The 16,183-nt window shown below is 38.0% G+C and overlaps 12 non-coding genes and 1 pseudogene across 12 annotated transcripts; all 13 read left to right on the top strand.

Annotated features, from left to right (window-relative positions):
* The first annotated feature begins 12,757 nt into the window (after positions 1-12,757).
* On the top strand, positions 12,758-12,876 carry LOC111474155. Its single transcript, XR_002715886.1, has one exon. It is a non-coding gene; the product is annotated as a 5S ribosomal RNA (ribosomal RNA).
* Positions 12,877-13,009: 133 nt separating this feature from the next.
* LOC111474156 lies at positions 13,010-13,128 on the top strand. Its single transcript, XR_002715887.1, has one exon. It is a non-coding gene; the product is annotated as a 5S ribosomal RNA (ribosomal RNA).
* Positions 13,129-13,261: 133 nt separating this feature from the next.
* On the top strand, positions 13,262-13,380 carry LOC111474157. Its single transcript, XR_002715888.1, has one exon. It is a non-coding gene; the product is annotated as a 5S ribosomal RNA (ribosomal RNA).
* Positions 13,381-13,513: 133 nt separating this feature from the next.
* Positions 13,514-13,630, top strand: LOC111474162. Its single transcript, XR_002715893.1, has one exon. It is a non-coding gene; the product is annotated as a 5S ribosomal RNA (ribosomal RNA).
* Positions 13,631-13,784: 154 nt separating this feature from the next.
* Positions 13,785-13,903, top strand: LOC111474158. Its single transcript, XR_002715889.1, has one exon. It is a non-coding gene; the product is annotated as a 5S ribosomal RNA (ribosomal RNA).
* A 133-nt stretch (positions 13,904-14,036) lies between these two features.
* LOC111474136 lies at positions 14,037-14,155 on the top strand. The gene has a single exon (XR_002715866.1). It is a non-coding gene; the product is annotated as a 5S ribosomal RNA (ribosomal RNA).
* Positions 14,156-14,288: 133 nt separating this feature from the next.
* LOC111474153 lies at positions 14,289-14,407 on the top strand. Its single transcript, XR_002715884.1, has one exon. It is a non-coding gene; the product is annotated as a 5S ribosomal RNA (ribosomal RNA).
* A 133-nt stretch (positions 14,408-14,540) lies between these two features.
* LOC111474138 lies at positions 14,541-14,659 on the top strand. The gene has a single exon (XR_002715868.1). It is a non-coding gene; the product is annotated as a 5S ribosomal RNA (ribosomal RNA).
* A 133-nt stretch (positions 14,660-14,792) lies between these two features.
* Positions 14,793-14,911, top strand: LOC111474140. The gene has a single exon (XR_002715870.1). It is a non-coding gene; the product is annotated as a 5S ribosomal RNA (ribosomal RNA).
* Positions 14,912-15,044: 133 nt separating this feature from the next.
* On the top strand, positions 15,045-15,163 carry LOC111474159. Its single transcript, XR_002715890.1, has one exon. It is a non-coding gene; the product is annotated as a 5S ribosomal RNA (ribosomal RNA).
* Positions 15,164-15,296: 133 nt separating this feature from the next.
* LOC111474166 lies at positions 15,297-15,413 on the top strand (annotated as a pseudogene).
* A 338-nt stretch (positions 15,414-15,751) lies between these two features.
* Positions 15,752-15,870, top strand: LOC111474146. The gene has a single exon (XR_002715877.1). It is a non-coding gene; the product is annotated as a 5S ribosomal RNA (ribosomal RNA).
* Positions 15,871-16,003: 133 nt separating this feature from the next.
* Positions 16,004-16,120, top strand: LOC111474151. Its single transcript, XR_002715882.1, has one exon. It is a non-coding gene; the product is annotated as a 5S ribosomal RNA (ribosomal RNA).
* The last annotated feature ends 63 nt before the right edge of the window (positions 16,121-16,183 follow it).

Below are 16,183 nucleotides of genomic sequence, written 5' to 3' on the forward strand. Positions count from 1 at the left end.
AAGGGATTTATCAAGTTACTAGTAAGTTTTCACGCCCATGGGATCACATTTGGTTGCCTTTTATTGTGTACCTAAGTTAAAACTAATGAGTTGTGATGCTGATGCTACTCCATGATATAATGTATAAGCCTATGTTCTTTTATAGATCGTGTTCCAAGAATATACCTAAGATCAATTGAATAACATGGTAAATAAATAGCTAGGATTTATACCCAAAAGTGACAGTTATCTCCCATCATGTGGTGTGCGACAATGCCCCTATTCCTCTTTGATGTGGGATGCCATACACTATGTATCATGATTAGGAGGATAAGGAGGACCTCCTATTTTCCTCACTTAGTTGAAATGCACTGCATCAGAATTGACTAGAAAGATGACACGACCATGATAGCCCCACTCATGTGGTCACAGGAAGAGAACTAAAGGTTAATTTATGGAAAAGTTTTTAGGATGAGAAGGCAACATGTAAAAATATAAGCTCTAAGTGCCAAGCCCATGAAAACTCAATAAGAGATAACATCCTAACTTAAGGTTGTCATTAAGAGCCTATAAGTACGTTACTTAATAACTTTTTACTCACTTCATGTTTACATTGTTTTTCGGTACCTAGGAGTTGGTCATGGATGGGAGCGGACTTTGAAACGTGGGTGATAAGACAATATTAATCCTCAGCCCAATGATCCAAGCTTTTTTTGAAGCAAGAACCCTTGAATCAAAGAAATTAACACCTCTTTATATAAAATTTGGATCAACCAAGAGATAAGCGTAAAAGTAGATAACCTCTTAAAATCAAAGATCTAGAAGAAAGATTTGAAACCTTGTTCTAAATTGAGTCACTTCACAATTCAACTTAATCATGAATCAGTCGATGCAATCTACCATATGAATTGCATGAAACTGAGAAATGACAAAGAGGATACTAAAATTTCTTAAGTTAAAGTCTTGAACTTGAGTGATTACTTTTATTCAAAATCTACTTTTATAGTTTCTCCACAAAAGAAACTTTTGACTCTTCAAATGCCAACTAAATAAGTTAGTGGCCATGATTGGTAAGTTACTCCATTATCGTTTAAATCTCCACGAAAAAAAAAAAAACAAGTAATGGCCACTTTCACAAGTAATTTCCCACATTTTTTTCCCCACTACAACAAGTTATGGAATTAAAATACTAAATAAAGTTCCCAAATAAATTATCACTACTACTATTTATAACAACTTCGTCCTCTACTTCAACCGTGCAATTACTCACCCTCGAACCTCTAAATATTTTTTCTTTAATCAAATAGCTTGTAACATATGAAATGGAGGTTGAATCGAGGCTATCCAATTTTGTAGATGAAGAATGAATGCTTGTTGAATCTTCTTGGTCTTGGACGTATAATTGGTCTAGTTGAAACATTTGGAACATCATGCTCTCTATCATCTTTCCTCTCTTCAAAAGGATTTGTACTCCAATCAGGAAAATCATAACCTACATCAAAAGAACTCAACTGAGAAACATCGGAAGTAGAATGTAGAAATTCCCTTGGAAAATCAATTTTATAGACATTGATAAGGCAACCCTAATCCTCAGCCCAACGATCCAAGCTTTTATTTTAGCAAGAACCCTTGAATCAAAGTAATTAATACCTCCTTATGCGAAATTTGGATCAACCAAGAGATAAGGCTAGAATTAGATTACCTCTTACGATCGAAGATCTAGAAGCAAGACTTGGAACCTTGTTCTAAATTGAGTCACTCCACAATCTAACTTGATCAAGGCTTGATTGAATGACTCGGATGCAATTCTACCACAAGAATTGCTTGAAACTTAGAAATGACAAATATGATGCTCGGATTTCTAAGGAAAACGTCTCAATTTGAGATCTGAATTACATTCATCAGCGAATCTGTTTTTTACATAACATATTGTGGGTATTTATAGTCTCCCGACAAAAGACGTTTGTGGCCAGAATTCAATCCCGATATGTTTGTGGACGGGATTTATTCCCGATCCCCTTTAATCTCGTCGAATCAGAAAAAATCATCACCTTCTTTCAGTCACCTCCTTTTGAAATGTTTTGATAAAATCTTAATGCTTCACTCACAAAAATAATAGAAGGAAATTAGTAGGAATAGGAAGCAAATGAAGTGTACACCGTGATTCTTATCATCTTCCCCCTCTTCAGAAGGATTCGTCCTCGAATAAGAAAAAATCATCACCTTCTTTCAGACCCCTCCTTTTGAAATTTTTTGATAAAATCTAAATGTTTCACTCACAAAAATATTAGAAGGAAATTAGTAGGAATAGGAAGCAAATGAAGTGTACACAATGATTCTTATCATCTTCCTCCTCTTCAGAAGGATTCGTCCTCGAATCAGAAAAAATCATCACCTTCTTTCAGTCACTCCTTTTGAAATGTTTTGATCAAATCTAAATGCTTCACTCACAAAAATATTAGAAGGAAATTAGTAGGAATAGGAAGCAAATGAAGTGTAGTAAATCCATAAACTACTTTCTTAAAGAATAAGTTAGCAGCATGCTTTGCATCATCCATAAATCTGTCTGCCACATGCTTCATCTCGGCCAACAAAAGTGTTTATGCAACATTTTATAAACTTTATTAATCCTAAGATGTCCCATTAAGGCACCACCATATGCTTCTCTCAAAAACAAATCTTTTATAGAGCATTTAGGAATACAAAGCATACTCTTAGTAATTAAAAAATTATGAAACACATAATACTCATCCACCATTTTTTTTTGGACAAGATGCATAAATAGTTCTAAAGTCTTGGTCATCTCCATATAATTCAATAATATGCTCAACTCCAAGAATTTTTCAGTAAGAGAAGTAAAGAGATCATACCTTTTAGATAACACATGAGCTACTGTATTATCCTTACCTTGCTTATACTTGATGACATACAAAAATGTTTCCATAAATTCCACTCACTTTGCATGTCTACGGTTCAGTTTGCTTTGACCCTTCACATACTTCAAGTTTTCATGATCAAAGTGGATCACAAATTCTCTAGGCCATAAGTAGTGTTGCCACACATGCAATATATGAACTAAAGCAAATAATTCTTTATAATAGGTAGTATATTTCAATGTTGGCCCATTTAGTTTTTCACTAAAATATATTAAGTGCTTTCCATCTTGAATTAAAAAAACACTTGTGCCCAAACCACATACTTCACATTCAACTTCAATAGTTTTATCAAAACTAGCCAAAACAAATAATGGTTTGCTTAATTTCTTCCTAAGATAAGAAAATTGGATGCATTCTCTTGTATTTATCCCCATTTAAAAACAAAATTGGATGCATTCTTTTTCACTAAGTCATTCAATAGTTGAGTTATGGTTCTAAAATCATTTATAAATCTCTTATAGAGGTTAGCTAACTCATGAGAACTCCGAAATTTACGTGCACTTTTTGGTGTTGGCAAATCCATAATGAATTTAACTTTGTCTCTATCCAAAGCTACTCTATTTTTACCAACTATGAAGCCAATAGAGTGAACTTTTTCCATGCAAAAACTACCCTTACTAAAATTAAATTTCTCTTTTCTATGTGTAATCAAAACTAATTTAACATGTTCCACATGCTTAAGCAAAATCTTCAAATAAATTATAATATCATCAATATAAACAACAACATGTTTTCTCATATATTTTCTCAAAACATTATATATTAAGCGCATAGGTTTACTAGGAGCATTAGTTAACCTAAAAGGCATAACAAGCCATTCATACAATCCAAACTTAATATTGAAAGTTGTTTTCCATTCATCTCCTACGTGCATTCTAATTTGATGATGTCTAGATTTCAAAATAATTTTTATAAATAGACACGAATCATGCAATAAATCAAGCATATCGTCTAACCTAGGAATAGAATGTCGACTCTTTACCGTGATTTTGTTGATGACTCTATTATCCATGCATATGCGCCAAGGTTCATCTTTCTTTGGCACCAATAAGTCTCGTATAGAACATGGACTCAAACTTTCTCGTACATAGCCCTTCTCCATGAGCTCCTCCACTTGCCTTTTAATTTCTTTTATCTCGGTTGGATTGACTCTATAAGCTGGCTTATAAGAAATGACAGTCCTTGGAATGACGTCTATTTTATGTTCAGTACCTCTAATGGGAGGTATTTCTTTATCTTGAAACATGTCTTCAAATTCCTGTAAAAGAGATGGTAAAACACTAGGCAAAGCCAAGTTGTTATAGTTAAAGACCAAATATTCCCCATTGTACCTAAGTACAAAGATCGATTTTTGTGAAAGCCTTTTAACCTCTCCAACGGTAGCCAGATAACTCTCTCTTCCTTTTTTCTTCCATTTCATCCATTTTTTCATTCTTCTCTTTTTCTCTTTGATTTTTCTCTACTTTTTCACTCAACTCTTGTTTTTCTTTTAACTCTTTTTCCTCCAACTCTTTCTTTCTTTCCTCCAACTTTAATTGATCAGCAAATACATTTGTAGAACTCAAAGGTACAAGAATAGTTTTTCTACCATCTTTTACAAAAGAATACCTATTCAAATAGCCATCCTACATAACCTCCTGTCAAATTGCCATGGTCGGCCAAACAATATGTCTCCAGTATGCATTGGCAACACATCACAAAGAGCTTCATCTTTATATTTTCCCAAAGTAAAAGATATTAAAGCTTGGGAAATTATCTTCATTGTTCCACTGTCATTGAGCCATTGGAGCTTGTAAGATTTAGGATAATCTTGAGTTGGAATTTGCAACCTTTTGATCAATATAGTACTTACTACATTGGTGCAACTTCCACTATCAATGATAAGACTACAAGAAATCCCCTTGACTAAACACCGCGTGTGAAATAGGTTGTCTCTTTAATCATCAACGTCATTCTCCATAACTTGAGTTTTAAGAAGTCTTCTTGTAATAAGGGCCAAAAGAATACCATCTTCTAGTTTCTTCTCATTCTTTTGGACTTCTTCAACTAGATCATTGATCTCCCCTCCATTTTTCTCGTCTTGGTTCATGATTGTACAAACAGTAGTTTTATATGCTTAGGATCTCACACACTCAACTCACTGATTTTACACTCAGGAACACTCGTGTTTAACACACAAAGGTAGACTATTTGGAAAAGTGACTAATTTCTTATAAAGGTAGATAATATGGATAAAGCAATTCTGATAGTAGCGAGCTATTCGAGACAATCAAGACAAGGTAATTATGTAGTAACAACAAAAATAAAACAAGACGTGAACAAAAAAAATAAGGGACACGAAGATATTTTTGGATATAATTGCACACTGAAAAAAAAAATTCCAAAAAGAATGGTCGTGAAGATCGAACACAACAATTCTAGATTTATATGCTTTAGGAAAAAATGAGAATATAAATTTATTTGATCTTTCAATAAACGTGCAAATGATCTAATGATAAAGATATATTAAGGAGAATATGATAAGGATTTATTTTTTTTCTTTCAAGATCTAAATATGATCTTTATCAGGACACTAAGAACAAAGTAGAAGGATAATGAAGAACGTTGAAAATGACAGTAAGAAAATAAATGGACAAATTTAAAGAAAAGATAAACAAGAGCAGAAATGAAAGATAAAATCAATTCTAAAGTCGGCCACAAAGATGTAAGCCTAGGCTCTGATACCAAACTGATAAGGCAACCCTAATCCTCAGCCCAACGATCCAAGCTTTTATTTTAGCAAGAACCCTTGAATCAAAGTAATTAACGCCTCCTTATGCGAAATTTGGATCAACCAAGAGATAAAGCTAGAATTAGATTACCTCTTACGATCAAAGATCTAGAAGCAAGATTTGAAACCTTGTTCTAAATTGAGTCACTCCACAATCTAACTTGATCAAGGCTTGATTGAATGACTCGGGTGCAATTCTACCACAAGAATTGCTTGAAACTTAGAAATGGCAAGGAAACGTCTCAATTTGAGATCTGAATTACATTCATCAACGAATCTATTTTTTACATAACATATTGTGGGTATTTATAGTCTCCTCACAAAAGACGTTTGTGGCTAGGATTCAATCTCGATCCCCTTTAATCTCCACAAATGACGAAGTCAACTTTGATCAACTAACCATTGCAAAATGAAAAAAAAAAAAAAAAACAATAAGATCTTTCAACAAATGTTGATATGTTCGAGTGGTTAAAGAAATAAACTTGAAATCTATTAGGCTTCACTTGTGTAGGTTTAAACTTTGTTGTTGACATTTTTAATGTTTTCCAACTTCAACCGTGAAAATATTCAATGGTCCTTCGTCAATTGTATCAGCTTCTAATTCTACAAATGATGGTTGCGCCTTGGATCGTGTAATAGGTCCAGTTGGAACATTTGGAACACCGTGATTCTTATCATTAGGTTAAATATGATATGGATAAGAGAGATTGATGGAAGAATACCGTTAGGTTACGGGTAGAAACGGCTTATCATTAGGTTAAATATGATATGGATAAGAGAGATTGATGGAAGAATACCGTTAGGTTACGGGTAGAAAGGGATAGGGTTGTGTTAGATTGATAGAACGATAGCATTAGGTTAAGTTCTGGTGATGATATGACTAAGATACGTTCACATAATGATATGTCTATGATAGGTATAAGAACGATATGACTACGAAGTGTTTACGTTATGACTTGTTTATGATATGATACATTGTTGTTGGGTTTTATGTTCTAAAACTCACACTATGTAAACAAAAACATATTCTATTTTTAATAAAGTTATTATTGTTGTTTATTCAGTAAAAATTGTTATTGAATAAAGTGAACTTTACGATTATTAATCTAAATCCAATAAAATAAGAACACTCTAACTATAGTATGATTACTTGAACTATATGTAGAGACATAAGAGTGGATCAGTTCAAGTATATAGTCAAAATGATCTATAGTATGAGGATAAGGCTGAGTACCTTATCATGGGGACATTATGGATGCGGCCCAATTTTGTATATGACATAAACAATGTGATCACTAAATCGTACATGTAGAGACATGTGAGTGCGGGTGTCCTATGCAATGAGTATTCCATAAGATCGGACCATGAAGAAAATCACTCTCACTTTATAATGTCGTTTACTATTGAGACTGATTTTCTTTTCATTCGATGACCTAGTAATATCAAACTTCAAGATCGGATATATGCTTCAGGCTCAAGTTCGAATCTTACTCCCCTTGTAGTGGTTCCTTATCTTATCAAGTGTTTTGATGAAGAAGGGTAAAGGGAAAAATAAGATTCCTACTAACCTCAAACACAAGTTTCAAAAAGCAGATAAAGGAAAATGTTTCCATTGCAACGAAAATGGGCACTGTTAGAGAAACTGCCCAAAATACCTGGCAGAGAAGAAAGCCGAAAAGACAACAACAACAAGGTAAATATGATTTACTCGTTGTAGAACTATGTTTAGTAGAGTATGATAACTCAACTTGGATACTAGATTCAAGGGCCACTAATCATATTTGTTCTTTTTACCAGGAAACTAGCTCCTGGAGAATGCTTACGGACGGCGAGATAACACTCAAAGTTGAATCACGAGAGGTTGTCTCAGCAAGATCAGTAGGAAATTTGAAGTTGTTTTTTGGAGATAGATTCATTTTATTAGATAATGTACTTTTTGTTCCTGAAATGAAAAGAAATCGAATATTTATCTCTTGTTTATTAGAACAATTGTATAAAGTATCTTTAGAAATGAATGAAGTGTTCATTTGCAAAAGAGGTATTCATATTTGTTCTGCAAAACTATAAAACAACTTATATATGTTAAAATCGAGCGAAACAAAAGCTATTTTAAATACCGAGATGTTTAAAACAGCTGAAACTCAAAATAAACGACAAAATATTTCTCATAATACCTATCTTTTGCACTTAAGACTAGGCCCAATTAATCTGAATAGGATTAAGAGATTGGTTAAAAGAGGACTTATAAATGAGTTAGAAGACAACTCTTTACCTCCATGTGAGTCTTGTCTTGAGGGTAAAATGACTAAGCGATCATTTTTCGAAAAAGGTTATAGAGCCAAAGAAACCTTAGAAGTCGTGCATACAGATCTCTATGGTCCAATGAATGTCAAAGCACGAGGAGGGTATAAATATTTCATCAGTTTTATTGATGATTATTCAAGGTATGGCTATCTTTACCTAATGCATCAGTTCGAAGCTCTTGAAAAATTTAGAGAGTATAAGACTGAGGTTGAGAATCTTTTAGGTAAAACTATTAAAACACTTCGATCAGATCGAGGAGGAAAGTACATGGACTTAAGATTTCAAGACTATATGATAGAACATGGAATAAGGTCTCAACTCTCAGCTCCTGGTATGCCTCAACAAAATGGTGTATCAGAAAGGAGAAATAGAACTCTATTAGACATGGTTCGGTCTATGATGAAATTCGCTCAATTACCCGATCCGTTTTGGGGATATGCAGTGGAGACTGCTACATACATTTTGAACATGGTTCTGACTAAGAGTGTTTCAGAAACACCTTATGAGTTATGGAAAGAGCATAAAGGTAGTTTACGTCACTTTAGGATTTGGGGATGTCCAGCACATGTGTTGTTGCAAAACCCCAAGAAATTAGAACGTCGTTCAAAATTATGTCTATTCGTAAGATACCCCAAAGAGACGAAAGGTGATTTGTTTTATGACCCTCAAGAAAATAGAGTGTTTGTATCAACAAACGCTACATTCTTAGAGGAAGACCACGTAAGAAATCATCAACCTCGCAGCAAACTAGTATTAAGTGAGATTTCTAAAGAAGCTACTGATAAAACAACAAGAGTTGCTGATCAAGCTAGTCATTAAACAAGAGTTGTTGATGAAGCTGACACTTCTGGTCAATCACAACCTTCTCAAGAGTTGAGAATGCCTCGACATAGTGGAAGGGTTATAACTCAACCCGATCGTTACTTGGGTTTGGCAGAAACTCAAGTCATCATACCTGATAATGGCGTTGAGGATCCATTGACCTATAAACAGGCAATGAATAATGAAGATAAAGATCAGTGGATCAAAGCCATGAATCTTGAAATGGAATCAATGTACTTCAATTCAGTCTGGGAACTTGTAGATCAACCAGATGGGATAAAACCTATTGGTTGCAATGGATCTATAAGAGGAAACGAGACCAAAACGGTAAGGTACAGACCTTTAAAGCTCGACTTGTAGCAAAGGGTTATACCCAAAGAGAGGGGGTGGACTATGAAGAAACCTTCTCTCCTGTTGCTATGCTTAAATCGATTAGAATACTCTTGTCTATTGCCACATTTTATGATTATGAAATTTGGCAAATGAATGTTAAGATAGCCTTTCTAAATAGCAATCTTGAAGAGAGTATATATATGGCTCAACTAGAGGGGTTCATTGAACAGGACCACGAGCAAAGGGTTTGCAAGCTTAAAAGATCCATTTATGAGTTGAAGCAAGCATCTCGATCCTGGAATATAAAGTTTGATACTGCGATCAAATCTTATGGCTTTAAACAGAATGTTGACGAATCTTGTGTTTATAAAAGGATAGTCAACTCTATAGTAGCTTTTCTGGGGTTGTACATTGACGCTATCTTACTCATTAGAAATGATGTGGGATTTCTGACTAACATTAAGCATTTGCTAGCGACACAATTCCAAATGAAAGATATGGGAGAGGCTCAATTTGTTCTTGGAATCCAAATTGTTCGAAATCGCAAGAACAAAACACCAGCATTGTCTCAGGCATCGTACATCGACAAAATGTTGATTCGATATAAGATGCAGGACTCCAAGAAAGGATTCTTACCTTTCAGCCATGGAGTTCATTTATCGAAGGAACAAGGTTCTAAGACACCTCAAGAAGTTGAGGATATGAGACACATTCCCTATGCATCAGCAGTCGGTAGTCTGATGTATGCCATTCTATGTACCCAGCTCGACATATGCTATGCTGTGGGAATTGTCAGCAAATATCAGTCAAATCCGGGATGTGCTCATTGGACTGTCGTTAAGAATATCCTCAAGTATCTTAGGAGAACGAGGGCCTATATGCTAATGTACGGTGCTAAGGATCTGATCCTTACAGGGTACACTGACTCAGATTTTCAGACCGATGTAGATTCGAGAAAATCGACATCAGGATCTGTCTTCACTCTGAATGGAGGAGCAATAATATGGAGAAGCATAAAGCAAGGTTGCATTGTTGATTCCACCATGGAGGCTGAGTATGTTGCTGCTTGTGAAGCAGCGAAAGAATCTGTATGGCCTAGGAAGTTCTTAACAGATTTGGAAGTCGTTCCAAATATGCATCTTCCCGTCACTCTTTATTGTGATAACAGTGGAGCAGTTGCAAATTAAAAAAAAAAACCAAGAAGCCATGAGCGAGGAAAACATATTGAGCGCAAATATCATCTCATAAGGGAGATTGTGCAACGAAGAGATGTGATCGTCACACAGATAGCTTCAGAGCACAACATTGCTGATCCATTTACAAAGCCCCTCACGGCAAAAGTGTTTGAAGGGCACCTAGTGAGTCTAGGACTACGAGTTATGTAATCTAGGGCAAGTGGGAGAAAAGGCATGAGTATGTGATGCCCTAGTTTATTGTATTTATGTCTTTCTCTCTACTGAACATTATAAAACCCCACTAGAGTTTTAGTCCAAGTGGGAGTTTGTTGGGTTTTATGTTCTAAAAATCACAGTATGTAAACAAAAACATATTCTATTTTTAATAAAGTTATTATTGTTGTTTATTCAGTAAAGATTGTTATTGAATAAAGTGAACTTTACGATTATTAATCTAAATCCAATAAACTAAGAACACTCTAACTATAGTATGATTACTTGAACTATATGTAGAGACATAAGAGTGGATCAAGTTCAAGTATATAGTCAAAATGATCTATAGTATGAGGATAAGGCTGAGTACCTTATCATGGGGACACTATGGATGCGGCCCAATTTTGTATATGACATAAACAATGTGATCACTAAATCGTACATGTAGAGGCATGTGAGTGAGGGTGTCCTATGCAATGAGTATTTTATAAGATCGGACCATGAAGAAAATCACTCACATTTTATAATGTCGTTTACTCTTGAGACTGATTTTCTTTTCATTCGATGGCCTAGTAATTCAATTTTAATCTTGAGCTAACCATGAACTTCTGTTTTTTCGGAATTATCCTTAGATTTTCATGGATGAGAGTGGCTCGAGTTTGCCGACTCAATAGGCCTCCCATTTCAGGGGTAAGACTGGGTGAATGGCTGGGGACGTGGGGTGCAAGATGAAATTTGCTCCTACCGACTTTTAGGGATAGAAGAGAGGTAGTTCTCTTAAGCACTAACTCCAGGTCTTGAAAAATGTCTTCAGGGACAAAACTGTAAATTGACCCAGCTCTAGTTACGAACAACCTGTGAAGGATCGACTTACTAATCATAGTTATATCAAATGGACATAAATATATCTACAGTGAGGGGAGTGCAACTATTAGGCTATAGTGGAGTGTCATAGTAGTTAACGAATGTTGGTTAACAAGGTTAATGAGTTTAACCGGTTAATCTTGGATCGTTAGAGCCCATGATCTATAGGTCCATTAGGTCCCTTTGCTAGCTCATATCGAACTAAACCATAGAACAGTGTGACGAGTGAGTTCGAAGTGTTCGAATTCATATTAGAGAATATGCGCTACATATATACGATATATTTAACCGCATTTTTGTTTTATTTACGAATTAAACAAAAAGAGAGAATCTGATATATTTAAATAAGATTTAAATATCTTAATCAAATATGTGTCGGAATTGATTGGGATTGACATTTGAATTAATATTAAATATTAATTAAATAGTTTAATTAATCATTTAATATTACTTTAATTTGAAATTAATTATTCAAATTAATTGTTGAATCAAAATGAAGAAAGTCAAGCTGTTGACTTCATTTAATGGAAAGATCCATGTGTGAGTTAGTGGAATTTTGAGGTGTCAAATTTTGGTTTAACCAAACTTGCATTCTTGCCAAATAAACCCCACAAATTTTAGTGGAATTTTGAGTGTCAAAATTTGGTGAACTCAAACTTGCATGCACATAATCCCAAACATTTAAGTGGAATTTTGAGTGTCAAAATTTGGCGATCTCAAATTTGCATGAACATGCAAACATGATTCTATAAATAGAGTGATCATGGTACATGGAAGTTTTCCCTTGGGAAAAAACCTTGAGAAAAACCTCTTACGAACTCACTCTTCATATATACTAAATCCTTCCCAAGTTTAGTCACTCACCAGATTCCACAATCCTGATCTAAGGCCGGAGAATAGAGGAGAAGACACTAGTGGTAGTTCGAAACCGGTTCGTGAGGAAAAAGAAACTTGAGCGACAAAAGGTTAGTATTCAAACTCATTGAGTTTTAATGCTTTTGAACATGCTAGCTAATTCACTATAATTGATGTACTTATAGAGCCTATGATCCAAATTGCTTCCGCATGTGTTATATTAACACCATTAATTGTGATGCAATATGCCATGGTATGATGTGTGTATGATGAAATGTTATGTTAAAAGCATGAGAACTCCGCAGTGAAGCGTGCTTGGGCGAGAGTAGTACTAAGTTGGGTGACCACTTGGGAAGTCCTCGTGTTGCACTCCTTTTTTTCTTTCAATTTCTCCGAGTTCTTTTCTTCCTTTCTCTAGAAATGAGAACCTCCCCCGCTCACGCCCATCGCGTTTCGATCATGCCGCCCCGCATGCGTTAAATCCGATTTTGTACGCATGGCATGTCGGGTGCGATCATACCAGCACCTATGCACCGAATCTCATCAGAACTCCGCAGTTAAGCGAGCTTGGGCGAGAGTAGTACTAAGTTGGGTGACCACTTGGGAAGTCCTCGTGTTGCACTCCTTTTTTTCTTTCAATTTCTCCGAGTTCTTTTCTTCCTTTCTCTAGAAATGAGAACCTCCCCCGCTCACGCCCATCGCGTTTCGATCATGCCGCCCCGCATGCGTTAAATCCGATTTTGTACGCATGGCATGTCGGGTGCGATCATACCAGCACCTATGCACCGAATCTCATCAGAACTCCGCAGTTAAGCGAGCTTGGGCGAGAGTAGTACTAAGTTGGGTGACCACTTGGGAAGTCCTCGTGTTGCACTCCTTTTTTTCTTTCAATTTCTCCGAGTTCTTTTCTTCCTTTCTCTAGAAATGAGAACCTCCCCCGCTCACGCCCATCGCGTTTCGATCATGCCGCCCCGCATGCGTTAAATCCGATTTTGTACGCATGGCATGTCGGGTGCGATCATACCAGCACCTATGCACCGAATCTCATCAGAACTCCGCAGTTAAGCGAGCTTGGGCGAGAGTAGTACTAAGTTGGGTGACCACTTGGGAAGTCCTCGTGTTGCACTCCTTTTTTTCTTTCAATTTCTCCGAGTTCTTTTCTTCCTTTCTCTAGAAATGAGAACCTCCCCCGCTCACGCCCATCGCGTTTCGATCATGCCGCCCCGCATGCGTTAAATCCGATTTTGTACGCATGGCATGTCGGGTGCGATCATACCAGCACCTATGCACCGAATCTCATCAGAACTCCGCAGTTAAGCGTGCTTGGGCGAGAGTAGTACTAAGTTGGGTGACCACTTGGGAAGTCCTCGTTGCACCCTTTTTTTTTCTTTCAATTTCTCCGAGTTCTTTTCTTCCTTTCCGAGTTCTTTTCTTCCTTTCTCTAGAAATGAGAACCTCCCCCGCTCACGCCCATTGCGTTTCGATCATGCCGCCCCGCATGCGTTAAATCCGATTTTGTGCGCATGGCATGTCGGGTGCGATCATACCAGCACCAATGCACCGAATCTCATCAGAACTCCGCAGCTAAGCGTGCTTGGGCGACAGTAGTACTAAGTTGGGTGACCACTTGGGAAGTCCTCGTGTTGCACCCCTTTTTTTCTTTCAATTTCTCCGAGTTCTTTTCTTCCTTTCTCTACAAATGAGAACTTCCCCCGCTCATGCCCATCGCGTTTCGATCATGCCGCCCCGCATGCGTTAAATCCGATTTTGTGCGCATGGCATGTCGGGTGCGATCATACCAGCACTAATGCACCGGATCCCATCAGAACTCCGCAGTTAAGCGTGCTTGGGCGAGAGTAGTACTAAGTTGGGTGACCACTTGGGAAGTCCTCGTGTTGCACCCCTTTTTTTCTTTCAATTTCTCCCAGTTCTTTTCTTCCTTTCTCTACAAATGAGAACCTCCCCCGCTCATGCCCATCGCGTTTCGATCATGCCGCCCCGCATGCGTTAAATTCGATTTTGTGCGCATGGCATGTCTCGTGCGATCATACCAGCACTAATGCACTGGATCCCATCAGAACTCCGCAGTTAAGCGTGCTTTGGCGAGAGTAGTACTACGTTGGGTGACCACTTGGGAAGTCCTCGTGTTGCACCCCTTTTTTTCTTTCAATTTCTCCGAGTTCTTTTCTTCCTTTCTCTACAAATGAGAACTTCCCCCGCTCATGCCCATCGCGTTTCGATCATGCCGCCCCGCATGCGTTAAATCCGATTTTGTGCGCATGGCATGTCGGGTGCGATCATACCAGCACTAATGCACCGGATCCCATCAGAACTCCGCAGTTAAGCGTGCTTAGGCGAGAGTAGTACTAAGTTGGGTGACCACTTGGGAAGTCCTCGTGTTGCACCCCTTTTTTTCTTTCAATTTCTCCGAGTTCTTTTCTTCCTATCTCTACAAATGAGAACCTCCCCCGCTCACGCCCATCGCGTTTCGATCATGCCGCCGCGCATGCGTTAAATCTGATTTTGTGCGCATGGCATGTCGGGTGCGATCATACCAGCACTAATGCACCGGATCCCATCAGAACTCCGCAGTTAAGCGTGCTTAGGCGAGAGTAGTACTAAGTTGGGTGACCACTTGGGAAGTCCTCGTGTTGCACCCCTTTTTTTCTTTCAATTTCTCCGAGTTCTTTTCTTCCTTTCTCTACAAATGAGAACTTCCCCCGCTCATGCCCATCGCGTTTCGATCATGCCGCCCCGCATGCGTTAAATTTGATTTTGTGCGCATGGCATGTCTGGTGCGAAAATACCAGCACTAATGCACCGGATCCCATCAGAACTCCGCAGTTAAGCGAGCTTAGGCGAGAGTAGTACTAAGTTGGGTGACCACTTGGGAAGTCCTCGTGTTGCACCCCTTTTTTTCTTTCAATTTCTCCGAGTTCTTTTCTTCCTTTCTCTACAAATGAGAACCTCCCCCGCTCACGCCCATCGCGTTTCGATCATGCCGCCCCGCATGCGTTAAATCCGATTTTGTGCGCATGGCATGTCGGGTGCGATCATACCAGCACTAATGCACCGGATCCCATGAGAACTCCGCAGTGAAGCGTGCTTGGGCGAGAGTAGTACTAAGTTGGGTGGCCACTTGGGAAGTCCTCGTTGCGNTATAATTGATGTACTTATAGAGCCTATGATCCAAATTGCTTCCGCATGTGTTATATTAACACCATTAATTGTGATGCAATATGCCATGGTATGATGTGTGTATGATGAAATGTTATGTTAAAAGCATGAGAACTCCGCAGTGAAGCGTGCTTGGGCGAGAGTAGTACTAAGTTGGGTGACCACTTGGGAAGTCCTCGTGTTGCACCCCTTTTTTTCTTTCAATTTCTCCGAGTTCTTTTCTTCCTTTCTCTACAAATGAGAACTTCCCCCGCTCATGCCCATCGCGTTTCGATCATGCCGCCCCGCATGCGTTAAATTCGATTTTGTGCGCCTGGCATGTCTGGTGCGATCATACCAGCACTAATGCACCGGATCCCATTAGAACTCCGCAGTTAAGCGAGCTTGGGCGAGAGTAGTACTAAGTTGGGTGACCACTTGGGAAGTCCTCGTGTTGCACCCCTTTTTTTCTTTCAATTTCTCCGAGTTCTTTTCTTCCTTTCTCTACAAATGAGAACCTCCCCCGCTCATGCCCATCGCGTTTCGATCATGCCGCCCCGCATGCGTTAAATTCGATTTTGTGCGGATGGCATGTCGGGTGCGATCATACCAGCACTAATGCACCGGATCTCATCAGAACTCCGCAGTTAAGCGTGCTTGGGCGAGAGTAGTACTAAGTTGGGTGACCACTTGGGAAGTCCTCGTTGCACCCTTTTTTTTTCTTTCAATTTCTCCAAGTTCTTTTCTTCCTTTCCGAGTTCTTTTCTTCCTTTCTC

The sequence above is a fragment of the Cucurbita maxima genome, unplaced genomic scaffold (assembly GCF_002738345.1).
Source record: "Cucurbita maxima cultivar Rimu unplaced genomic scaffold, Cmax_1.0 Cma_Scf00254, whole genome shotgun sequence".
Taxonomy (NCBI): Eukaryota; Viridiplantae; Streptophyta; class Magnoliopsida; order Cucurbitales; family Cucurbitaceae; genus Cucurbita; species Cucurbita maxima.